The sequence below is a fragment of the Ovis aries genome, chromosome 16 (genome assembly GCF_016772045.2).
Source record: "Ovis aries strain OAR_USU_Benz2616 breed Rambouillet chromosome 16, ARS-UI_Ramb_v3.0, whole genome shotgun sequence".
NCBI lineage: Eukaryota > Metazoa > Chordata > Mammalia > Artiodactyla > Bovidae > Ovis > Ovis aries.
In genome coordinates, this window is record NC_056069.1 from 37,869,468 (window position 1) to 37,896,294 (window position 26,827).

A 26,827-nucleotide genomic window follows, 5' to 3' on the forward strand; every position below is an offset into this window, starting at 1 on the left:
AGTCCCTTGGACTGCAAAGATATCCAAGGGCTGCAGTCCATCCTAAAGGAGATCAGTCCTGGGTGTTCACTGGAAGAACTGATGTTGAAGCTGAAACTCCAATACTTTGGCCACTTGATGCAAAGAGATGACTCATTTGAAAAGACCCTGATGCTGGGAAAGATTGAAGGCGGGAGGAGAAGGGGATGATAGAGGATGAGATGGTTGAATGGCATCACCAACTCAATGAACATGAGTTTGAGTAAACTCTGGGAACTGGTGATGGACAGGGAAGAGTCGGACATGACTGAGCAACTGAACTGAACTGATCACTTGTATGTGGAATCTAAAAATGATATAAATGAATATATATGCAAAAGAGGAACAGAATAACAGTTATAGAAAACAAACTTGTGGTTACCAAAGGGGAGAGAGAAAGAGGAGAGGGATTAATTAGGGATTTGTCATTCAGTCTCTCAGTCATGTCTGACTTTTTGTGACCCCATGGACTGAAGCACACCAGGCTTCCCTGTTTACCATCTCCCACAGCTTGCTTAAACTCATGTCCATTGAGTCAGTGATACCATCCAGCCATCTTCCTGTCATCCCCTTCTCCTCCTGCCTTCACTCTTGCCCAGCATCAGGATCCTTTCTAATGAGTCAGCTCTTCTCATCAGGTGGCCAAAGTAGTGGAGCTTCAGCTTCAGCATGAGTCCTTCCAATGAATATTCAGGACTGATTTCCTTTAGGACTGACTGGTTTGATCTCCTTGCAGTCCAAGGGACTCTCAAGAGTCTTCTCCAACACCACAGTTTAAAAGCACTGATTCTTTGGCACTCAGCCTTCTTTACAGTCTAATTCTCACATTCATACATGACTACTGGAAAGTACAAGCTTTGACTAGATGGACCTTTGTTGACAAAGTAATGTCTCTGCTTTTTAATATGGTATCTAGGTTGGTCATAAGTTTTCTTCCAAGGAGCAAGTGGCTTTTAATTTCATTGGTGCAATCACCATCTGCAGTGATTTTGGAGCCTAAGAAAATAAAGTCTGTCACTGTTTCCATTGTTTCCCATCTATTTGCCATTAACAGATACAGATGTGTGTGTGTGCTTAGTTGCTAAGTTGTGTCCAACTCTGCAGCCCCATGGACTATAGCCTGGATGCTCCTCTGCCCATAGAATTCTCTAGGAAAGATTACTGGAATGAGTTGCCATTCCTTTCTACAGGGGGATCTTCCCTACCAAGAGATCAAACCCCCCTGTAAATCAATTATATTTTTTTAGAAAATAAATCATACCATTAAAAAAAATCCAAGTACTAAAACTTAGAAATAAACTTAAAATGTCTGAGTCCTATATGAAGAAAACTAAAAACTGTTTTGAGGGAACTAAAGGAAGACTTAAATACAAAAACAGGTCATGTTGGTTGATAGGCTTAATATAGTAAATTTGTCAATTTCCCCAAATAGCTATAACAATAACTGTTCAATCAAAATGGATTTCTCTTTGAATCTGACAAAATGCTTCTAAAGTTTGCATGAAACAATTAACATAGGCGAAAATTGAAGAAAATGATGAAAAGGAAGGGAATAAAAAGTCTCTGTTTTATCAGAGATTAAGATATACTACTATAATAAATAAAATTGTATGGGACTGGTCTAGAAATAGACAAACAGATAAACAGAAACATAATAAAAATGGCCCCAAGTGTATATATTTGAATTTAACATATGCTAAAAAAGACTAGCTAAGCATTTGAAAAAAAAGAAAGACTACTAATACATATCTTACAATAAAATATAGTCCTGTAAGATTAAAGCATTAACTTTAAGAGAGAGCACTAATTAAATATAGAAAGATATATAAATAATAATATATAATCTTGAGGTAAGTAAGGCCCAAAGCACAAATCATAGAGGAAAGGTGAGAGCATAGCATGGAAGCATATACATTACCATATGTAAATACATTACCTTCTTCAAGAAGCTCTTTAGTTCCTCTTTGCTTTCTGCCATTAAAGTGGGAATTTGCTGTGTGACACGGGGGCCTCAACCCAGTGCTCTGCAACAACCTAGAGGGGTGGAATGGGGAGAGAGATGGGAAGGAAGTTCAAGAGGGAGAGGATATATATATATATATATATATATATATATGTACCTGTGGCTGATTCTTGTTGATGTATGGCAGAAAGCAACACAATATTGTAAAGCAAGTATCTACCAATTAAAAAGTCATAACCCATGTTAAAAGAATAAATAAAGCAATCTATTTTGTGAGAAAATATATTTTAATTTCAAATATATATGTATTTAAATATATATATTTAAAAAGTAAATCGACAGAATGTAGACTTATCTTTCTTAATGTATAAAGAGATTTTAAAGTTCAACTGAAAAATGAGACTGTTGTTGCTTAGTCGCTGAGTCATGTCTGACTCTGCAGCCCCATGGACTGCAGCATGCCAGGCTTCCCTGTTCTTCACCATCTCCCGCAGCTTGCTTAAACTCATGTCCATTGAGTCAGTGATACCATCCAACCATCTTGTTTTCTGTCGTCCCTTCTCCTCCTGCCTTCACTCTTGCCCAGCATCAGGGTCCTTTCTAATGAGTCAGCTGTTTGCATCAGGTGGCCAAAGTATTGGAGCTTCAGCTTCAGCATCAGTCCTTCTAGTGAATATTCAGGGTTGACTTCCTTTAAGATTGACTGGTTTGAGCTCCTTGTCATCCAAGAGACTCTCAAGAGTCTTCTCCAGCACCACAGTTCAAAAGCATCAGTTCTTCGGTGCTGAACCTTCTTTATGATCCAACTCTCACATCCATATATGACTACTGGAAAAGCTGTAGCTTTGACTGTGTGGACTTTTTCTGGCAAAGTGATGTCTCTGCTTCTTAATACACTGTCTAGGTTTGTCCTAGCTTTCCTTCCAAGGTTTGTCTTTTAATTTCATGGCTGCAGCCACCATTGGCAGTGATTTTGGAGCCCAAGAAAATAAAATCTGTCACTGTTCCCACTTTTCCCCCAACTATTTGCCATGAAGTGATGGGACTGGATGCCATGATCTTAGTTTTTTGAACGTTGAATTTTAAGCCAACTTTTTAATTCTCCTCTTCACCTTCATCAAGAGGCTCTTTAGTTCCTCTTCACTGTCTACCATTAAAGTAGTATATCATCAGCATATCTGAGGTTGTTGATATTTCTCCCAGCAATCTTGATTCCAACTTGTGAGTCATCACCAAAAGAAAAAAAAAAAAAAGAGAGAGAGAGACAGAAAAAGAAAACAAAACAGGAGCAAGCAATTTCAGGATAATTATAAATGATATTTAAATTGTGAATATTATAAATCAAAGAAATGAAAACATGAAATACATGATAGGTTTTTACATATCAAGATTTTTTCCCCAATTGCCACTCAAGCACCACTTTTCTTCAATAATTTGTATATCTCAAGGAATTTTTTATTTCATTTGTTTTGTCAAATCATGGTGCTCAAATTGCAATATTTCCTTATTTTTAGCTTTTTAATGACTGTAATGTCTCTAGCTAGAGGGTTATCAATTTTATTCTTTCAAAGAAGTAACCTTTGTTTTTATCGATTTTTCTCTTTGCAGTATCACTAATTTATGCCTTTAAATTTGATTTTATTTTCATCTTTTTTGTTGTTGTTCAGTCACTAAGCATGGTCCAGTTCTTTGCCACCCGTTGGAATGCAGAATGCCAGGCTTTCCTGTCCACCACTGTCTCCCGGAGTTTGTTCAAATTCATGTCCACTGAGTCAGTGATGCTATCTAACCATCTCATCCTCTCCCACCGCCTTCTTCTTTTGCCTTCAAGATTTCCCAGCATCAGGGTCTTTGTTCTTTTTCTTGGCTTGAAGTCAAAGCATTGCTGATTGACTTCAAAGCTTTTTTTCTTCTAATTGTTAAATAACTAATATTGTCTACATTTTCTTCCAAGATGTTCTAGCATCACATAAGCTTCAACAAACTTATGTTGTTTTCTCATTTTCATTCAGTTAAAAATACTTTCTAATTTCTACTGTGACTTATTGTTTTGCCCAAGGGTTTAGAAATATATAGTTAATTTCAAACATTTGGATATTTTTCAGATATCTTCCTTTATTGGCTTCTAGTTATTTCTATTATGGTCACAGATATTATTCTGTATGATTTTAGCACAGTTCATTTGACTGAGATTCATGTTACGGCCTAGTGTATAGTGTTTCTTTATAAACATTCCACATCCACTGAAAAGAGCATATCTGTTCAGCAATTGTTGTGTATAGTGTTCTATAGGTATTAGGTCAAGTGGGTTTGTATTGTTTTCAGTTCATTATATACTTGCTGATTTTTGTTTAATTGTTCAGTCAGAATTTCTATTTTACTCTGAAACAAAATGTATTTATCTGGTTACTTAGAGCTACTTAAAATAGATTTGGGGCTCATCATTAATTCTTTTATATTGATTATACCATTTCAAATTCTCTAAATCTTTGTTTTGATTTTGATTCTTTACTTGTATCATTAGATTTCACCATCAAATAGTTTCTTTGAAAATGTGCCTTAAGGGAGCCTGAGATTTTTCATATTTGTAGTTTTCTACCTGTGGTTGTTTTCTATCTTCTTTGGTTTTTATAGTTAACAAGTTGTTTGAGTATTACCTTTGGACCTTTTCGTTTCTTCACAACTTGGTACATATCATTCCAATGTCTTCGCAATTAAATTTTCTGTGGTCAAGTCTGAGATCATCTTGAATTTTTGCCCTTATTTATGACTTTTTTTTGGTCTCTTGTCTAGAAGCCTTCCATTATTTTTTTTTCAACTTACATATTTTGTTATGAAATACAGTACACATTGGGGCTTCTGAAACAGAACAGTGGTAAAGAACCTGCCTGCCAATGCAGGAGACGCAGGAAATGAGGGTTGGATCTCTGTGTTAGGATGATCCCTTGAAGGAGGAAATGGCAGCCCACTCCATTATTCTTACCTGAAAAATCCCATGAATAGAGGAGCATGATGGGCTACAGTCCATGGGTTCCTAAAGAGTCAAACATAACTGAGCAACTGAGCACACACACACAAATACACATATAAATACCTTTATTCTTGAATCTTAATAGTTTAACCAAACTAAGTCTCAATGTTATATTATATCAATCCTACCTTGTATGTACTGTGCTCTTTCAAATTTACAGACACTGATCTTTCATAATTGCAGGGGAATTTTATATGATTAAAAATCATTGAATATCATTTTTTTCCCTTCAAAAAAATACGTATATTTAGGTTGAACTGTCTTTGTCCCCTGTGTCTATTATAATATATTGGCTTCATTCATTTCATTTCTTTTCTTTTTATTATGTATTCACTCTTTATTTCAAGATGTCCCTCCATAGCATTGATTTAAAATTCAGCCATATCTATTTTATCCCGTCTAGACTTAGATTGGAGAAGGCAGTGGCATCCCACTCCAGTACTCTTGCTTGGAAAATCCCATGGATGGAGGAGCCTGGTAGGCTGAAGTCCATGGGGTCGCTAAGAGTCGGACACGACTGAGTGACTTCACTTTGACTGTTCACTTTCATGCATTGGAGAAGGAAATGGCGACCAACTCCAGTGTTCTTGCCTGGAGAATCCCAGGGATGGAGGAGCCTGGTGGACTGCCATCTATGGGGTCGCACATAGTCGGACACACCCCAGGAGTATGAGTAGAATTATGCTCCTGGGGCAAATTGCTAACTGATAGGGATTGAGAGTCAGTGACTAAATACTTTTCAGAGAGTATCAACCACAGAGAATATACTGGATAAGTGGACATGATAACTCAGCCATTAAAGATCAGCTAGTCTCTACCCTCAGCCTCAGTTTGCACAATCAGTCAGTTCAGTTGCTCAGTCATGTCCAACTCTTTGTGATCCCATGGACTGCAGCACGCCAGGCATCTGTGTCCATCATCAGCTTCTGGAACTTGTTCAAACTCATGTCCATTGAGTCAGTGATAACATATAACCATCTCATCCTCCCCCATCCCCTTTTCCTCCTGCCTTCAGTCTTTCCCAGAATCAGTCTTTTCCAATGAGTCAGTTCTTTGCACAAGGTGGCCAGAGTATTGGAGTTTCAACTTCAGCATCAGTCCTTCCAATGAATATTCAGGACTGATTTCCTTTAGGATTGATTGGTTTGATCTCCTTGCAGTCCAAGGGACTCTCAAGAGTCTTCTCCAACACCACAGTTCAAAAGCATCAATTCTTAGGTGCTCAGCTTTCTTTTAAGGTCCAACTCTCACATCCATCCATACATGACTACTGGAAAACCATAGCTTTGACTAGACAGATCTTTGTTGGCAAAGTAATGTCTCTGCTTTTCAATATGCTGTTTAGGTTGGTCATAGGTTTTCTTCCAAGGAGCAAACGTCTTTTAATTTCATGGCTGCAGTCACCATCTGCAATGATTTTGGGGCCCAAGAAAATAAAGTCTGTCACTGTTTCCATTGTTTCTCCATCTATTTGACATGAAGTGATGGGACCATGTTTGCACAATAGATCAGGAAATTCCTTTATTATAACTTCTTGATGGATTGACTCTTTTATCAGTATATAATGTCCATCTTTGTTTTTGTAACAGTTTTGACTTAAAGGTTGCTTTGTCTGATGTTAGAATAGTCACCCCAGCTTTCTTTTGGGTGCTGTTTGCTAGAACTATCTGTTTTCATCCTTTCATTTTCAAACTTGTGCTTTGAATTGAAAATGAGTCTCTTGTAGATAACATATAGTTTTCATGTTGTTCTGTCCAATCTTCCAATCCCTGCCTTTTGGTTAGAAATAAAATCTCTGCCTTTTGATTAATCTATTTACATTTAATGTAATTATTGACAAGGGAGGATTTACTTCATCTATTTTATTATTTATTTTCTCTGTGTTTTACACTTTTTTTATCCTTCATTTCCTCCAATGCTGCCTGCTTTTGTGTTTAGTTGATTTTTTGTAGCAAATTGCTTTGATTCCTTTCTAATTTATTTTTGTATATCTTTTTTTATGATTAATATATGCTTACATTTAATATCCTAAATTTATAACAGTCTACTTTGAACTGATCCCAACTTAGCCTCAATACCATACAAAAGCTCTGCTTCTAAATAGCTCCATTCTCCCTCTTCTTTTTGATGATTGTGTCCGGGATTTTTCTAAGAAATAATAACCTTCAGAAAAGAAGAAAGCAATAATAGATGCTTGGCCACTAGTAAGTGGCGAAAATTATCTGTGTGGCATCTTGTTTCTCCATTTACATAGCATGGTGCATATTTTCTTGACTCTTTGTATTTGTCTCAAGTATGTCTTCTATCATTTCCTTGGAATTGTTGTAGCTCAGTTGCTGATCTTTTATCTCACTGTTGGTTCCCTATGATTTGATATTTTCCACAAAGTGTTCCTTCCTGACCCAGGGGTCAAACCAGGGACTCCTGCATAGCAGGCAGATTCTTTACCAACTGAACTACCAGAGAAGCCTGGAGAAGGCAATGGCAACCCGCTCCAGTGTTCTCGCCTGGAAAACCCCATGGACAGAGGAGCCTGGTGGGCTGCAGTCCATGAGGTCGCAAGAGTCAGACACAACTTAGCGACTAAACTACCACAAAGTATTCCAAGCTTGGGACACTGTTTTATACTTCTACCCCATGATCTGCCCTGCTTACCCTAGACTAGCTTCCTGCCTCCCTAGACAGGTTCCTGAGAGTTGAGATCTTATTGGCCTGCAGGATACTGTCCTCTGTTTTCAATAAGTACTTGGGTGAAGGTGGTCAAAAGATACAAATTTTCAGTTATAAAATTAATTAGTTCTGAGAAAGTAAGATACAGCATGATGACTTCAGTTAATATTATATTATTATTTGAATATGACTAAGAGTAGATCTTGGGCTGCCCAGGTGGTGCTAGTGGTAAAGAACCTGCCTGCTAATGTGGGAGACTAAGAGATGTGGTTTCGATCCCCAGGTTGAAAAGATCCTCTGGTACTCTTGTCTAGAAAATTCCATGGACAGAGAAGCCTGGTGGCCTACAGTTCATGAAGCCACAGACCTTGTGCCCTGGCGGGCTCTGTCAGACATAGCTGAGCACATATGCACTTGAAGTTCATGTTAAATATCAATGATATCTTAATAAAAATGGAGACAATAAATTAAAGAAAAGGTTAGCTGATATTCCTCTGATCTGGTAGCAGCAGCAGAAGTCTAGTGGTATGATTTAGAAACTGTCCTTTATCACAAGGTCACAGGTGAAAAATCCCTCCCACAGTGATATCCTTAAAGGAAGACTTCCCTTTTTCAGCTCAAACAAGCTAGAGTGGCTTCTACTGTGTGCAACTAAGAACATTGACTGATAGAACCTCCATGATGCTGGGTAAGTGATGGTTTGCTATATATCTGGCTTGTTAGTACAAGGAATTAAGACTAGATAAATCAAAGTAATAACAATAAATGTTAGGATAACTTCTGTAGGACCAAGTCCCAAGTGCTGCAAGGAGCATTCAAAGCAGGAATTGCTTTCTTCTTACTAAAAGTTTAAAAACTCAGAGGTGGCCTGATCACTCTCCAGAAAGGAGTTATTTGAGCACAAGGCCAAGAGAAGTTTTTCTTATTAAATCACTTCTGCCCTTACAATTTTGGCTCTTTGTCATTCAGATCAATTGTTTTGTTTATCAGTATGTGCCAAGTCTATTACACAAAAGGTAAAATGCAGCAAAAACAAATTGAAGTTGAATGGCTCTCCTTAGCAAAAAACTTTTATTTTCTGCTAATTTCTGACTGATTTCCTAAAAGCTCAGAGTTCCAGAGAGCAACCAGAGTGGATTTTATTAAATCTTTGATTATGGAACTTTAAAGCTTGAAAATTAGAGTGCAATCTTCTTGTTTTGCAAATGGAGAAACAGGGTCTCAGTGAGGTAAAGAGACTTGCATGAGGTTTCACAATGCATTCAAGGTCCAAGAGCAGCAGAATGTGACACCCCATGATGTGAACTGGGGAATTCAGGACATACCACCCCTAAATATGCCATGGTATACTGATTATTTTGAGCTGTAGACTTTTGAAAAATAGTAAATGCAGGAAGAGGATTTCCCCCATCTCACCTTATCTGCCACAAGATAGATCCTTTGGAAGGAATTCAATTACCATCAGTCCCCTCCCCCAGGAGTCTCATCAACTGTAGAAGATTCACTTTTATCACATGAGACAAAATTGGAAGTTGACACCACATCGAGACACACAATCATACCTCCCATCTGTTCTTCTAAGGGCCATTCATCTTTTATCCCTGAGAAGCCTACCTCCCTTTCTCCTTTTCCTATTAAGATGGCATTTAATCCTGAATTCAAAAGCCACCTCTATGAGTTACTCATTTTCCCTGGGTATCTCCCATGAATACTTCAGTGTACACATCAATAAACCTGCTTGTTTTCTCTTGTTAATCTTTTATTACAGGGGTCTCAGCTAAGAACTGAGAGGGTAAGGGAAACCAATTTTCTCTCTCCTACAAGGCAGATCTAGATTAGAAAAACCCAGGCACACCATCCTTTTCACAGATACATCTTCTAAGTGTAACAAGTGCTGCCCTGTTCAGCGCTAGAGATCTTTACCCTGGGCTAGATTTTTGCCTGCAGCTCCCAAATGAGGAGTCTTACCAATAAAATAGGTTGACCAGGAGATGGAATTTTAAATGGCATTTGCCCTTGGGAGGGAGGAGAATTGTTCTGTACTGGGCTTCAGGTTTTCTGCTTGGAAGTGGCCCCCACATTGCAGGAAGTTTCTTTCCCTTGCTTCCTTCTCCCCTGAACTCCAGATTCAGTGACATTTATTTTTTCCATGGGTCCTTTCAGTTTCCTCTTAATGAGACCAGTGGTTGCTGAGAGTTTGACTGACACTTGGTATGTACAGCTTGTATTCATCTTCCTGAGAAAGGGCATTGCACAAGAAAGGATTGCCAGTGGCAACCGTGGTGGCATTTCTGAGAGCCCAGCAGCATTCCCAGCAGCTCTGTTCCCCACCCCAGTGGAAGGAAATGCCACTGGCAGACCAGCGGATGGAGGGCGGCATGACTTCTACAGTAATTAAAATATTCCTATGCAGGGAGACCTTGAGTTCCTTTCTTGTCACCCATTGGACCTCATTACTTTTTACCCACATACAGTTCTCCTGATTTCCAGGACACCCAAGCCAAGTCTAGGCTGGAGGGAAATACTTTTGGAGTAAAATCAAATCAGTTGCAAATGAGTTACAACATCTCAATCGCCCTAATAGATCAAACAAAAACTTCTCTGTGTGTTCCAGACAACCCGGACTGATCCCCTCCGTAAAGTCCCCCAGCTACAAAAACGCAAATCTGTGGCCTGCCTATAGCCAGGTCCCAAGCAATGGCCTTGGAGGCTTAGCCAGGACACAAGGACTTGGAATGGAGCTCACTGAGCGTGTGGCCTGGCTAGGATGGAGTAACTAGCAAGCTAGCTGGAACACGCTCTCCTGCTTCAGGCCAGGGAATAGCTATGTCAGGCCAGGAGTAAAGAAAATGGATTTCACTTACTTTGTACCCTGTGTACTGCCCAGGGAGAGGGTGGGCAAATGAAGCCTTTTGTGTGTGTGTTGGTAGCACTCTGGAGTTGCAGCAAGTCTCTGCCCAGGCCCTCCTCTCTCTCCATCCCAGTTTCCCTCCACATTTTTTCTTTAGAATAAGTGATTGCTCTTCAGATTCAAACTTTAAAAACAGGTAGATTGAGTTGAGATTTTATAGAACAGCCCTTCAAATTGAAAGATAGTTTAATTGATAATTGGATTACCTATCGATTGACATAAACTGCACAAACTTAAAAGCTTAGGCTTATGTGTATGCACATGGATCATCACTACAATCAAGATAGAGTATACTCATCACCTCTAAGAGATTCTTCTTGCTCCTTTGTAATTTATCCTTCTCCCCTCTTCCTGCTCAGTCCTCAGCCTACTCTCCTAACAATCACAGACCTGCTTTCTTTCATATTAGATTGGCTTTCATCTTTTAGAAATTTATATGAATCATACAAACATACTTTTTTGGGGGGAATCTGGCTTCTTTCATTCAGTACAATTATTTTGAGACTTGTCTATATAAAGTGAACTTTACTAGTTTGTATATTTTAAAGAATTGGTTCATTTTATCTAAATTGTTAAATTTATTGGCATGAAGTTGTGGCAGATTCTTTACTGTCTGAGTCACCAGGAAGCCTTAATATTTCCTGTCTACTCTTTTAGTGTTTGTAGAACTTAACAGTCACCTAATATTACTAATTTTTGTTTTCTTTGTCTCTTTTCCCTTTGATTATTCTGCCTATACATTCTTCAATTTTATTGATCCCAGGCAAGCAGCTTTTGGTTTCACAGACCTCTCTAGTGGATTTCTTTCTGTTCATTAGTTTTTGCTCTAATATTTTTTTTTATTTCCTTCCTTCTGCCTTACTTTAATTCCTTGGTTAAATTTGCTTTTCTTTTTTAAGTTTCTTAAGGTGGAAGCTGAAGTCACAGATTTGAGAACTTTCTTCTTTCTAACGTGTAGTTATCGCTATACATTTATTTCTAAGTACCATACCTCCCACATATTTTGAGGTTATGTTTTCTTTTTTATTTGAAAAACATCTTCTAATTTTTCCTTGATTTCTTTTTTAAAAAAATGTTTATTTATTTGGTTGCTCCAGGTCTTATTTGTGGAATGTGGGATCTTTAGATGCAGCATCTAGTTTTGGGATCTAGTTACCCTACCAGGGATCGAACCTGGGCACCCTGTATTGGGAGTACAGAGTCTTAGCCACTGGACCACCAGGGACATCCTCTACAATTTCTTTTTGAAATCACTGGTTATTTAGAAGTGTATTACATATACATATAAATTGTATAAATTTATTATAAATTGTATAAATATATACAATTATTGTCAATTACACCTAACTAAAGCTGTCAAAAATGTGTATTACCTACTAATAGCTTCCAAATATTTTACAGTTATTTTGCTGTTACTGATTTCTAATTTGTTTTATTGTAGTCAGAAAAATGTTATGTATTATAGTGAAAGTGAAAGTCACTCAGTCTGGTCTGAATCTTTGTGACCCCATGGACTATACAGTCCATGGAATTCTCCAGGCCAGAATACTGGAGTGGGTGAAGTGAGGTCGCTCAGTTGTGTCTGACTCTTTGTGACCCCATGGACTGTAGTCTACCAGGCTCCTCAGTCCACGGAATTTTCCAGGCAAGAGTACTGGAGTGGGTAGCCATTTCCTTCTCCAGGGGATCTTTCCAACCAAGGGATTGAACCCAGGTCGATCCAACCCAGCAGATCTTCCTGACCCAGGAATTGAAGTGAGGTCTCCTGCATTGCAGGCAGATTCTTTACCAACTGAGCTATGAGGGAAGCCTGTAATGTATGATATGAACCCTCTTAAATTGACTGAGATTTGTTTTATTGCTCAAAATATGGGCTATGTTCTGCATGTATCTGAAAATAATGTATATTCTCTTGTTGTGTAGAGTGTTCTAGAAATATCAATTAGGTCAAGTTGATAGATAAGTGTTGTTCAAGATGTCTATCTTTTAACTGATATTCTGTCTACTTTTTCTATTAATTATCAAGAGGGAAACATTGAAATCTGCAGATACAATTACAGATTTGGTGAATTTTTGCTGAAGTTCTATCAGTTTTCATTTCATGCATTTTTGAAGCTCTGTTGTTAGGTACACACATTTTTGAAATCATATCCTCTGGAACAACTGATTTATCATTATGTAATGAGCTTCCCTGCATTTCCCAGGTGGCACAATGGTAAAGAATCTGCCTGCAATGCAGGAAACCTGGGTTCAATCCCTGGGTGAGGAAGATCCCCTGGAGAGGAAAAAGGCTACCAATCCAGTATTCTTGCCAGGACAATTCCCATGGACAGAGGTGACTGGCAGGCTACCGTCTGTGGGGTTGCAAAGAATCAGACAGGACTTAGTGACTAAATCACTACCACTGAGTTTCCCTATCCCTGTCCATAGTCTTTACTCTGCAACTACTGTCTGATAGTAAAATTGCTACATTAGCTTCATTTTGATTAGTTTCCTATTGCTGCTGTGACAAGTTACCACAAACTTAGTGGCTTAAAACTATACAAATTTACCTTAAAGTTCTGGAGGTCAGCAGTCTCAGTAGGCTAAAGTCAAGGTGTTATCAGAGTTGGTTCCCTCTGGGAACCAGGCTCTAGCGGAAAATCCTTTCTGTTGCCTTTCCTAACTTTTCTAGCTCATGGCTCCTTCTTCCATCTTTAAAGACAAGAGCATAATGTCATTCAGTTCAGTTCATTTCGGTCACTCAGTCGTGTCCGACTCTCTGTGACCCCATGAATCAGCATGCCAGGCCTCCCTGTCCATCATCAACTGCCAGAGTTTACCCAAACTCACGTCCATCCAGTCAGTGATGCCATCCAGCCATCTCATCCTCTGTCGTTCCCTTCTCCTTCTGCCCACAATCCCTCCCAGCATCAGGGTCTTTTCCAATGAGTCAAATCTTCTCATGAGGTGGCCAAAGTATTGGAGTCTCAGCTTCAACATCAGTCCTTCCAATGAACACCCAGGACTGATCTTCTTTATAATGGACTGATTGTATCTCCTTGCAGTCCAAGGGACTTTCAAGAGTCTTCTCCAACACCACAGTTCAAAAGCATCAATTCTTTGGCACTTAGCTTTCTTCAGAGTCCAACTCTCACATCCATACATGACCACTGGAAAAACCATAGCCTTGACTAGATGGACCTTTGTTGGCAAAGTAATGTCTCTGCTTTTGAATATGCTATCTAGGTTGGTCATAACTTTTCTCCTAAGGAGTCAGCACCTTTTAATTTCATGGCTGCAGTCACCATCTGCAGTGATTTTGGAGCCCCCCCAAAATAAAGTGTGACACTGTTTCCCCATCTATTTTCCATAAAGTGATGGAGCCAGATGCCGTGATCTTAGTTTTCTGAATGTTGAGCTTTAAGCCAACGTTTTCACGCTCCTCTTTCACTTTCATCAAGAGGCTTTTTAGTTCCTCTTCACTTTCTGCCATAAGGCTGGTGTCATCTGCATATCTGAGTCATTACATCCCCTTAATTATTACTGCTTCCGTTGATACATGGCTTTCTCTGTCTCTGACCCTCTTGCCTTTCTCTAATTTGTTGAGTAAACTTTATTAGTTTGTGTCTTTCAAAAAAATTGGCCATTTTATGTAAGTTGTTAAATTTATTGTGATTACATTGGACCAACCTGGATAATCCCCTTCCCAAGATCCTTAGCTTAATCACATCTGTAAGATCTCTTTTGCCATGCAAAATAACATATTCCCAGTTTTCAGGGATTAGAATATAGATATCTGTAGGCGCTAAGTCAATTCAGTCATGTCTGACTCTTTGCGACCCCATGGACTGTAGCCTAGAAGGCTCCTCTATTCATGGGATTCTCCAGGTAATAATACTGGAGTGGGTGGCCATGCCCTCCTCCAGGGGATCTTCCTGACTCAGGGATCAAATTGGCATCACTTATGTCTCCTGCAGGTGGATTTTTTATCACTAGTGCCACCTGGGAAGGTCACAGGTATCTGCAGGGGGGCATTATTCAGACTACCATACCATACCATTCTTTTACATTTAGCCTACTTTTTCTTATATTTAAAGTAGATTTATTGTACCTTCAATGTGACTATTAGGAGAAGGAAATTGCAAACCACTCCAGTCTCCTTGCCTGGAAAATCCCATGGACAGAGGAGCCTGGTGGGCTGCAGACCATGGGGTCACAAAGATTCGTGTATGACTGAGTGACTAACACTCAATGTGACTATGGATACAGTTGAGTTTATATCACTTCATTGCTTTGTGCTTGATATTTGTCTCATCTATTCTTGGTTCTCATTTTCTTCTTTTGCCCTTTAGTCCAATGGGCTGCTACAAAAAATACCATAAATTGAGTAGCTTATAAACAACAGAAATTTGTTTCTCTCAGTTCTAGAGGCTGGAAATCTGAAATTAAGTGTTAAGTCATGGCCCTCTTCCTAGTTGCAGACTTCTTGTTGTGTCTTCACATAGTAGAAGAGGATGGGGATATCTCTGGAGTTTCGTTTGTAAGAACACTAATCCCATTCATGAAGGCTCTGCCCTCATGACCTAATCACCTCCTAAAGGCCCCACCTCCCAATATCATCACTTGGGCATTGGGATTTCAATGTAGGAATTTTGAGGAAATTCATTCAGACCAAAGCAAGCCATAACACTCTCTGCTTTTGGATTAAGTATTTTTTTATGATTTCATTTTATCCCTGCTGCTGCTGCTACATCACTTCAGTCGTGTCCGACTCTGTGTGACCCCACAGACGGCAGCCCACCAGGCTCCCCCCGTCCCTGGGGTTCTCCAGGCAAGAACACTGGAGTGGGTTGCCATTTCCTTCTTCAATGCATGAAAGTGAAAAGTCAAAGTGAAGTCGCTCAGTTGTGTCTGACTCTTAGCAACCCCATGGACTGTAGCCTACCAGGCTCCTCCATCCATGGGATTTTCCAGGTAAGAGTACTGGAATTTTATCCCTAGTGTTAGGCAATTAGTTATAATTGTTGTATTCTGTAGTCGTTGCTTTACGGCTTATAGCAAACATCTTTAATTTTTCACAATATACCTTCATGTGATATTATGCCACTTCATATGCAGTGTTAGAATACTTTCATTCCTTCCTCTGACCTTTGCTATCATTGTTCTTTAATTTTTTTACTTTTGTGTACATTAGAAACTTTACAACATATTTTTTCTTTGAACTAGGTTGTTATTCAAAGAGATTTAAATAGTAAGAGAAAATATTTATGTTAGTTACACTTTATGGTATTCTTTATTTTCACATGTACATTGAGATTTCTGTCAGGTATAAATTTTTGTCTGCCTGAATCACTTCATTTGCTATTTCTTTTAGTGAATGTCTGTTGGTAATGTACTCTTTCAGCTTTTACATTTCTGAAAAAAAGTTTTATTTTACATTTTAAAAAAAGATCTTTTTTTCTGGGTATCGAATTCTATTTCAGTGCCTTGCATATGTTGTTTTAGACTCCTTTGACTTGCATTCTTTTCTCTAGAAGTCTGCTATATTTCTTATCTTTGGTCTTTTGCCCAGAGTAACCTTAAAAATGGGCTTCCCAGGTGGCTCAGTGGTAAAGAATCCGTCTGCCAATGCAATAGATGCAGGAGACATGAGTTCAATTACTGGGTTGGGAAGACCCCTTGGAAAAGGAAATGGCAACCCCTTCAGTATTCTTGCCTGGAGAATCCCATGGACAGAGGAGCCTGGCAGGCTACAGTCCATGGGATCGCAAAGAGTTGTATGACTGAGCACACACACACACACACACACACACACACAGAGCCTTAAAAATAGACCATGAAGGCCAGAAAATGGCCTTCTTACATGCTTTCAAGATTTTCTCTTAATCATTGTTTTTATGCAGTCTCATTACAATGTGCTTTAGATAGTTTTCTTCATGTTTCTTATTCTTGGATTTTGTTGAATTTCTTGGGTCTGTGAGTTTACAGTTTTTATTAAATTTATGACCGTTATTTTTATTATTATTAATCACTATTATTTCTTCTTCCTACCTCAGGAACTCTAATTACAGATATATCAGGCCACTTGAGATTTTCCTACATCTCACTGATACTCTGTTCATCTTTTTTTCAGGCTTTTTTCTATTATACTGTCATTTCAAAGAGTTTCTAATACGATGTCATTAAGTATACTAACATAACAGTATGAATCCTTTTGGGTCTTACTTTAAGTTTTGTTAGGCGGGACTAGAACAGCTTTTAGCTTAGGGCTGATTTCTCCCCCTTACCAAGGTAAAACTCTTAAGTATATGCTAACTGAAAACCATGAATTATGAGGTTTTCTCTTCTGGTTTATGGAATCAGGAACAGGTTTTTTTTGTGTGTGTGGGAGGGATTGTCTCTTCTTGGGTACTGTTTCCTCTGATCTCATTGAGTATTTCCCAGCTGTCTTGAGTCATTTCCCTACACACGGATATCGCTCAGAGCTCACTACAGACTTGGTGGACCATCTGCAGACCTGAAGAGCTTTCTGTGAAGACTTGTTCTTCCCTGTACTCTCCCCTGTAAACTCCGGTCATTTTGGTCTCTTTAAACTCTCAGCTCCATCTCTTCAACTGGAGGGCAATGCCAGTTCCGCCTAAAATGCTCATTCCTGCTCCGCATTCTGGAAACTTTCTCTAGGCAATAAGCCATAAAAATTGTAGCACTCGCTTCATTTGTTTCTCATTGTTTAGTGTTCATTGTCTTTGTTCAATGTCCTGAAAAATATTGTTTCATATTTGGTTCCCCCTCTCCCCTTGCTGCCCCCAGCTGTTCTGCTAGTCTCATGGGATCTTAGTTTCCTGACCAGGAATTGAACTCAGACCACAGCAGTGAAAGCACCAAGTCCTAACCATTGGACCACCAGGGAATTCTGTTTCATATATTTTGTGTGGGGTTTTCAGCTGTTTCAAGTGGGAAGGTAATTTTGGTCCATGTCACTTCATCTTGGCTCACAGTGGAAGTTTTACAATCTTTCACTTAATTTTTGTTTTAAACTCAGTATTTGTTTAAGTAGAAACTCCTCTATTATATTTTAAGTATCGTCTATTTCCTTGTTAAGGGACTTGATAGAAGGTGGTGGCTAGAACCTGTAAGCAAAAACAAAAGATGCATTTCCCAAAATGCAAATGAAGTATAACCGAAATGAGAATGGGATTTATTTGGAATTTAGAATTCAGTTTACAAAAATCAATATTCCCACCTACACTTATCAATCTATTATGTAAATGTTGAGTTATTTAGTTCCCATGTTTCTGCATGTCTTATGAGCAAAGATACTAACTGATCTTTGGTTTTAGTTATCTTCTCAAATGTCTGTATACCAAACAGCTTGGAAAAAAGATATAAAATCTTCTTCTAGAACAAAAGACTGCTTTGCCTGCGGGTTGATGTGTATAAGATGTCTCCCACTGGAGTCAAGTTTTGGCAGGTTTGCTTGTTGGCTGTTATAAAAGATTCAGGTTCCCTAAACTTTCCTGTGAAACAACCCATCCCCTGTGCAGGTATCACTTGGCCCTCTCCTAACTGCCATTTGGGAATTTGGGCTTAAGGAACTGATACAAATAGTCTGATACTTTTGCTGCTTGTTGTGCCATGAATATTACATCCTTTATCTCTGACCCAGGAAACTTGTGTCTTCTGACAAAATCCATGAAACTGTGACAGGCTATTTTCTTGTTTACAAAGAGGGTAAAATATCAGCTCCTTCATAGTTTTTGACAGTAAACTAGTATATGTTTATCTAGGCTGCAGCAATTTGGCCTATGCTTCTTTATTCCAACAAGATCCCAACTTCTAGAAAATGGCAGAGATGGAAGGATGGGGGAGACATGGGAGGACTCGAAGTGAGTGGCTCTGGTAGGCCCATGTTCTGTGACTCCTGAGGAAGTGAAGTAATGCAAAAACACCAGGTGGTATTACAGTACTATATTTAAAAGATATTTAAATATATATATATTTAGGGGATATTCAATCTAGAGAAGCAAAGATATTACAAGGCAAGATAGCCATACCCAACTGTTTAAAGAACTTTGAAACAAAAGATAGAAATATATGGTGTAGGGGACTTGCAAGATCTAGTCATCGCTCTAGTCCCATGTAGGTGCTGTGACCCACAGGGAGTGGGTAAGGAACTGCTGCCAAGGATAAATCTCATGTGCATCTCATCAATGGCCATTCTAGAAAACCCAAATACACAAGTACAAAGGGCATAATCCTTCAACTTGGTCACAGGGCCAACGGCGGGTATCTTGGGATTGTCTCGGTGCCCCTCTGGCCTGAACATTGGAGTATCAGACTTGTTACTCCCTAGGACTTTCTTTCAGCAGGTGAGCAGTGCCTGGGAATAGGTCCCATCTCCACCACTCAGCTGGAGTAGAAATCCTTCAGCTCCCTCACCCCTTGGATTTGGTAATTTCCAGGCACATGTTCAGGGAATTCCCAGGGGGCTCTAGTGGTAAAGAATATGCCTGCCAATGCAAGAGACACAAGAGACATGGGTTCTGTCCGTGGGTCAGGAAGATCCCCTGGAGTAAGAAATGGCAACTCACTCCAGTATTCTTGCCTGGAGAATTTCATGGACAGAGGGGCCTGGTGAGCTACGTGGGGTCGCAAAGAGTTGAACATGACTGAGGGCGCACACACACACACACACACGTAGGCACGTGTTCTGACTCTTTGTTCCTGAATGGGTCTATACTTGAATTATTCACTGTTCCACTATGCACTGTTCATGCACTGCCTTTTCTTTTCTGTCTCACTTCACCTCTCTCCTTCCAGTGTTTCCTGGGGCCACTTCCTCCTAAACTGCCTTGTAGTTGAATCCTTACGTGAGAATCTGCAACCAAATTAATTAGGTAAAGGGAAAGAGATAGAAATGGAATGAAAAATCACATTGGATGTACTGTCTCATTAAAATTGGAGCATCAAAAAGGAAGCTGAGAATCCCCTCCGTGAGGCTCTGGAATTAAACAATAATGCAGTTACTGGCAAGAAGAATGAATTCAAAAAACGTTCCTTAGGACCGAGATATGAGTCCTCTGGAGGAGAGAAATGCCCTGGAAATCATGGCGTAATGTTTGTTCAGGAACATAAAACAGATGTCTGTAAAACCCTATCAGTGAGGCCGGGAGCCCAGAGGGCTTTGATGGTTCCAGCCTTGTGCTTTATTTGCTGGCAAGCTATTTCAGACTTGCCAGAGCTCCTGGGGTTACCATAGTATTTGTAAACAAAGCTCTGCAGTCAACACACTCCGGGGTGGTACAACAATGCAAAGGGAATTTTCAGGGAGGCAGGGTGCTTTTGCTGGGAAAGCCTTGGAAAATGACATCTTGAAAAGGTCACGAAACACAAAGCAATGGAACTGGCTGCCTTGCTGATTGAGATCATCCTCTCACTTGACCCCATTCCCTCTCTTGCTGCTCCCAGAATCCCCTTCCCTGCAGATGTTTCATGGCTCCTCCATGTAGACAGAAATTCAAAGTCATATGAGAAAATGTCCCAGGTGCTACAGGGATGTGGCCAGAGGGACAACAACCCCTGGGTTCTCTGAAAATCAAGGTCGTCGAGCCTTCCGCTGAGCAGTTCAAAACTGCCTGCTCTTCTCTCTCCTCTAAAAGATGCTAAGTCCACAAATAGGTGTCTCACACCTACAAAATGCCGGATGCTGAGGGCTATAAAGATGATGAAGATACAGTTCTTGTCCTCAGAAGATCACTGTCTGGAAGTGATGGTAGGGGCAATGACCCCAGCACTGTGCCAGCAGAGGAGGTCAAGAGAGGAGAGAAGGGGGCTCTGGGAGCTGCTGAGTCCTATTTGAAGACAGGATGGGCTGACCATCCTAGTATTTCTTGAGCATTTTCAGCTTGCCAGGTACCATCTAAGTGCATACATGTATTAACTAATAAACAAATGCATAAGACAAGTACTATGACTATCCCCGGATGGATTAACTGTAGTGAAATTAACTTGCTTATGGCCACAGAGTCAGGATTCAATGCCTCAGAGCATCATCTTAATGTCCACACAGTCCTGCAGGGAACCATCTCTGGTAGGCTGCTCCCAGGCCAAGACTATGAGAAATGGGTGTGAATTAATGATCTTTAATGGGCTTCGCTGGTAGCTTGGCTGGTAAAGAATTCACCTGTAATGTGGAAGACCTGGGTTCAGTCCCTGGGTTGGGAAGATCCCCTGGAGGAGGGCATAGCAACCCATTTCAGTATTCTTGCCTGGAGAATTCCCATGGACAGAGGAGCCTGGTGGGCTACAGTCCATGGCGTTGCAAAGAGCTGGACATGACTGAGAGACTAAGCACAGCACAGCAGGTAGACCTTTAACATGTGTAACAGGTACTCCAGCAGAGTGTAGACAGTTTCCAATGCGAGATTAGAATCTAGGTTTTCCCAGGAAGAAACATCCAGAGATATTACAATTCTGATAAACAAAATACGCAGAGTTCCTATTTCAGGTAACTGCTTCTAGAACCTGTTTAAAAATCCCTCTTCTCCCAAAGATGATGACTAAGGTTCAGGCAGGTACCAGAGGTTTACTCTCTAAAATACAAATGGGATAGGATCTTAAGAGTTTAAAGAGCCATGGTTTTAGTCCACTGTGCTTCTGAGAGCCAGTCATTATTTTTATTCTGAAAATGGAGAAATTTGAGGGTTTGGGAGAAGAAGAGCCTTAAACAAGACCTGGTGTGTGAGGGCTGGCCTGAGACAGAGCTGAGAAGAAGCCATTTTTCAGAAGGAAAAAATACTGAGAAAGGATAAGCATGTATTTAAACCAGAATGCTCAAAATTCTCCAAGCCAGGCTTCAGCAATATGTGAACCATGAACTACCAGATGATCAAGCTGGTAGAAAAGGCAGAGGAACCAGAGATCAAACTGCCAACATCCGCTGGATCATGGAAAAAGCAAGAGAGTTCCAGAAAAACATCTATTTCTGCTTTATTGACTATGCCAAAGCCTTTGACTGTGTGGATCACAATAAATTGTGGAAAATTCTGAAAGAGATGGGAATACCAGACCACCTGACCTGCCTCTTGAGAAATTTGTATGCAGGTCAGGAAGCAACAGTTACAGCTGGACATGGAACAACAGACTGGTTTCAAATAGGAAAAGGGGTACGTCAAGGCTGAATATTGTCACCCTGCTTATGTAACTTATTGCAGAGTACATCATGAGAAACACTGGGCTGGAAGAAGCACAAGCTGGAATCAAGATAGCCAGGAGAAATATCAATAACCTCAGATATGCAGATGACACCACCCTTATAGCAGAAAGCTAAGAGGAACTGAAGAGCCTCTTGATGAAAGTGAAAGAGGAGAGTGAAAAAGCTGGCTTAAAGCTCAACATTCAGAAAACTAAGATCATGGCATCCGGTCCCATCATTTCATTGCAAATAGATGGGGAAACGGTGGAAACAGTGGCAGACTCTTTTGGGGGGCTCCAAAATCACTGCAGATGGTGATTGCAGTCATGAAATTAAAAGATGCTTCCTCCTTGGAAGAAAAGCTATGACCAACCTAGACAGCATATTAAAAAGCAGAGGTATTACTTTGTTAACAAAGGTCTGTATAGTCAAGGCTATGGTTTTTCCAGTAGTCATGTATGGATGTGAGAGTTGGACTATAAAGAAAGCTGAGTGGCCAAAGAATTGATGCTTTTCAACTGTGGTATTGGAGAAGACTCTTGAGAGTCCCTTGGACTGCAAGGAGATCCAACTAGTCCATCCTAAAGGAGATCAGTCCTGATTATTCCTTGGAAGGACTGATGTTGAAGCTGAAACTCCAATACTTTGGCCACCTGATGCAAAGAGCTGATTCATTTGAAAAGACCCTGATGCTGGGAAAGATTGAAGGCTGGAAGAGAAGGTGATGACAGAGGATGGGATGGTTGGATGGCATCATGGACTCAATGGACATGAGTTTGAGTAAACTCTGGGATTTGGTGATGGACAGGGAGGCCTGGTGTGCTGCAATTCATGGGGTCACAAAGAGTCAGACACGACTGAGCGACTGAAATGAACTGAACTGAACTGAAACCAGAATGAGCATTTTGATACTGAAGAGATTGAGTGATTTCAGGCAAGACAAGTCTTGCTTAGAGGAAGTAGAAATAATGAGGGGAAAAAATGGCCTTCTAACAGGTAGGTGATGAATATGATTTGCGGGCTTCAAGTTCAACAAGGAGTCCTGGGCTAGGATGAAAAAGGGTCTGCTCCTTCAAGACCAAGATGGGACAAAAGGAATGACCTCAGCCTTGGTCAGAAGCAGGGAAGTCAGCAGTGCTGGCCAGTGGGGCAGTAGCTTTGAGGGTCAGGATCTTCAGCAGGGGCCTGTGACCTGGCAGAAAGAAGGAAGATGGGGAGTGCCCGGATAGAGCTGTTTTAAAACGTTCTTTAAACTGAAGCCAATCCACTGAGTAATGTGCATGGCGGAATGGTTCTCCCTGTGAAATTCCCCACACTGCAGCCATTTATTTGGGATCTTGAGCAGACAGTATGCACTGGTCTTAAAAAGGTCAGATCCAGAGGGGAAAGAAGGAGAGGAAAATTAGCCCTCGATATGCTCATCAAGGGGGACTCCATTCTAAATACCTTACTTCCCTTCTTTCATCTTCTAAAAAAGTAACACATATATATAATTTAAAGAGTCAAGAGGCATATATAATTTGTTAGAAAAGCAGAAAATTGTATAACATGACTGAATCAGGAGGGGATTTGGGGAGATCTGACTCTAAAATATAGACTTTCACCCAATCCTGATTTCAACTACCCTATTTGGCCCTGATTTCTGGAGGTGCCTTTTGCTATTCATTTCTAAATTTTGTAAGGTTTTCTTGGTGCAAATGAAACTGGTTCTCAGCTTTCTGGCTTAGGGAATACATTCAAGTGTTTTCTATTTTCTGAAATTTTGCTGAGTGCCTCCTCTCATGGACTACCTGCCTTTTAGATTTATGGTTTAAGAAAATAGTCTCTTTATTGGCATTTTTAGTAGTGTTTTGGGAGGGAAAGAAAGTAGATGGCTGTGTTCAGTCTGGTCTGTGGATTTTTACCAGAAGTCATCTTTCTCCGTTAAAAAAAAATTTATTTTTAGTTGGTGACAATGATGATAGTGGGAGCCAATATAAGTGGGATATGTGTGTTCAGTTGAGAGTCTCTCTAGCTGGTCAGTCAGTCTGTCCATCTGTATCTTAGGAAGGGCCAGATCCCCATGCTTAGGAATTCTTGTCTATGTTAGTCACAACCAACATTAAACATGCCAACATTCACATTATAGGGGTCATAGAAGAAGGAGAAAAAAAAGAAAGAGCCTGAGAAAATATCTGAAGAGATGATAACTGAAAACATCCCTAATCTGGGAAAGAAAATAGTCATCCAAGTCCAGGAAGTGTAGAGAATCCCTTACAAGGTAAACCCAAGCAGAAACACATATTAATCCAACCGACAGAAATGAAAGACAAAGAGAATATATATTAGTCACAAGTTTTAGTTGATCTTGGTTTATAAGGAGATATTAATACAGAGGGGAAGTAGGAATGCAGAAATAAGATTATTTCATCATCTTTCAGGAGCAAATAGTTACTTCCCAGCCCCTCCTATATTTTGAAGGAAGCTTTTACCTACTGCGTTCTGAATCCATAGCTTAAAATTCTTATAATCACAGGTGCAAGCCACAGGACCTCCAGGATGCAGAGTAACAGGGGTAAAGCTCTCCACTGGGTAGATGCATCCATCTCAGGGTAGAGGCCCAATAACAGCTTCCCCACCCTGAAAAACCGACTCTCACTTAGGGAAAAAGCCAATGAGAAGTGACAAGAATTAGCAGCTTTCTCTTCAATACATGGGAAAAGGCAGAAATTCTAGTTTGTGTGTTAACAGGAACTCAGGAAAAGAAGAAAAATACTCCTCCCCTTCACATTTTCTACTACCAGTGACTCTTTGTTTGGGGATACTAACACATTCAAGCAAGGACTACATCCTCATTCACAGCGGAACCTGAATGCTGAGTCTGCGGACTCTGTGAACTTGGGATCCAAGATGGCAGCAGGAAGGCTGTTGAAAGTATGGCTGCTACAGGAAAACCCACCTCTCTTCCCAGTGTCAACAGTTGGTGGGCCCTTGAACACACCAAAGTTCCAGGGCAAGAGTGCTGTTCTCAGGGTCAATGGCTCATGTGAGCTGACTCACAGGTTAAAGGGAGTGGAGTCTGATGAAGCATCTCTGAGGATGCAGCTTCTCTGGATGTTTGTCTCAGCACCTCACGCCATGCTCCACTTTACAACTTTCTCCGCCAAGACTTGGCGGAGAAAAATTAGTCAGTTCTCCTCAACAGCAACCAGCAAGTTCAAGCAAGAGTGTTCTGTTCAGTCTTGGGAGCTGGAACTAGCATTACCTAGGACTTATTCCATTTCCCAGAGTCATCCCAGAGGTTTTGGGCAGCATTTCCTATGGAGTAGCAGGCTTGGCAATCAAATGAGGATACTAGTTAAAACTGAACATCCCAGAGCTCATCCCAGATAACCCAAATTAATAATTTCTTGAGTTTTAGAGTGGGCATCCCTGGCCAACTTCACTTTCAAAAAGCAAGTTTCTCCCCTCCTGTACTGTTGGTGGGAATGTAATTTGATGCAGCCACTATGGAAAACAGTATGGAGGTTCCTTAAAAAATTAGAGTTACCATATGATCCAGCAATCCCACTGCTGGGCATATATCTGGAAAAGATGAAAACTCTAATTTGACAAGACACATGCACCCCAATTTTATAGCAGCTCTATTTACAATAGCCAAGACATGGAAGTAATCTAAATATCCATTGACAGATGAATGTGGTACATATATACAAAGGAGCATTACTCACCCATAATAAGGAATGAAACATTTTCATCTGAAGCAAAATGGATGGACCCAGAGGTTATCATACTAAGTGAAGTAAGTCAGACAGAGAAAGACAAATATCATGATATCACTTGCGTGTAGAATCATTAATACAAAATGAACTTATTTACAAAACAGAAACAGACTCACAGACATAGAAAACAAACTTATGGTTACCACACGGAAGTTGCGGGGAGGGATAAATTAGGAATTTGAGATTAGTGGATACATACCAGGTGGTGCAGTGGTAAAGAATCCATCTGCCAATGTAGGAGACGTGAGTTCTATCCCTGAGTCAGGAAGATCCCCTGAAGAAGGAACTGGCAACCTGCTTCAGTATTCTTGCCTAAAAGATTCGATGAATAGAGGAGTCTGGCAGGGTCCATGGGGTCTCAGAAAATCAGAGACGACTGAACACACACACACACACACACACACACACACACGCACACACACACACACACATACACACACACATTTATAAAATAGGTAAAAAGCAAGGATTTATATTCAATATCTTGTAGTAACCTATAATGGAAGAATCTGAAAAAGTATATATATATATTATATATATTGTGTGTAATATATATATTATATATTATAATGTTGTTCAGTCATCCAGTCATGTCCTACTCTTTGAGACCCCATGGACTGCAGCATGCCAGCCCTCCCTGCCCCTCACCATCTCCTGGAGTTTGCCCCTCATTGTATTGGTGATGCTGTCCAGCCACCTCATCCTCTGACGTCTTCTCCTTCTGCCCTCAATCTTTCCTGGCATCAGGGACTTTTCCAGTGAGTCGTCTGTTCACATCAGGTGACCAAAATACTGGTGCTTCAGCTTCAGCATCCGTCCTTCCAGTGAATAGTCAGGGTTGATCTCCCTTAAGATTGACTGGTTTGACTCTCAGACATAAATCACAGCAGGATCCTCTATGATCCACCTCCCAGAATTCTGGAAATAAAAGCAAAAATAAACAAATGGGATCTAATTAAAATTAAAAGCTTCTGCACAACAAAGGAAAATATAAGCAAGGTGAAAAGACAGCCTTCTGAATGGGAGAAAATAATAGCAAATGAAGCAACTGACAAACAACTAATCTCAAAAATATACAAGCAACTTATGCAGCTCAATTCCAGAAAAATAAACGACCCAATCAAAAAATGGGCCAAAGAACTAAATAGACATTTCTCCAAAGAAGACATACAGATGGCTAACAAACACATGAAAAGATGCTCAACATCACTCATTATTAGAGAAATGCAAATCAAAACCACAATGAGGTACCACTTCACACCAGTCAGAATGGCTGCGATCCAAAAATCTGCAAGCA

At 40.1% G+C, this 26,827-nt stretch overlaps 1 long non-coding RNA gene across 1 annotated transcript in view; it reads right to left on the reverse strand.

Annotated features, from left to right (window-relative positions):
* Positions 1–26,827, reverse strand: part of LOC121816815 (uncharacterized) — a 47,545-nt gene that overhangs the window by 16,720 nt on the left and 3,998 nt on the right. The window contains exons 2-4 of the long non-coding RNA XR_006056530.2: positions 26,179–26,448; positions 25,730–25,842; positions 1,955–2,052 (exon numbers count right to left, since the gene is read on the reverse strand). This is a non-coding gene — a long non-coding RNA (uncharacterized LOC121816815). The remainder of the gene's footprint in view (positions 1–1,954; positions 2,053–25,729; positions 25,843–26,178; positions 26,449–26,827) is intronic.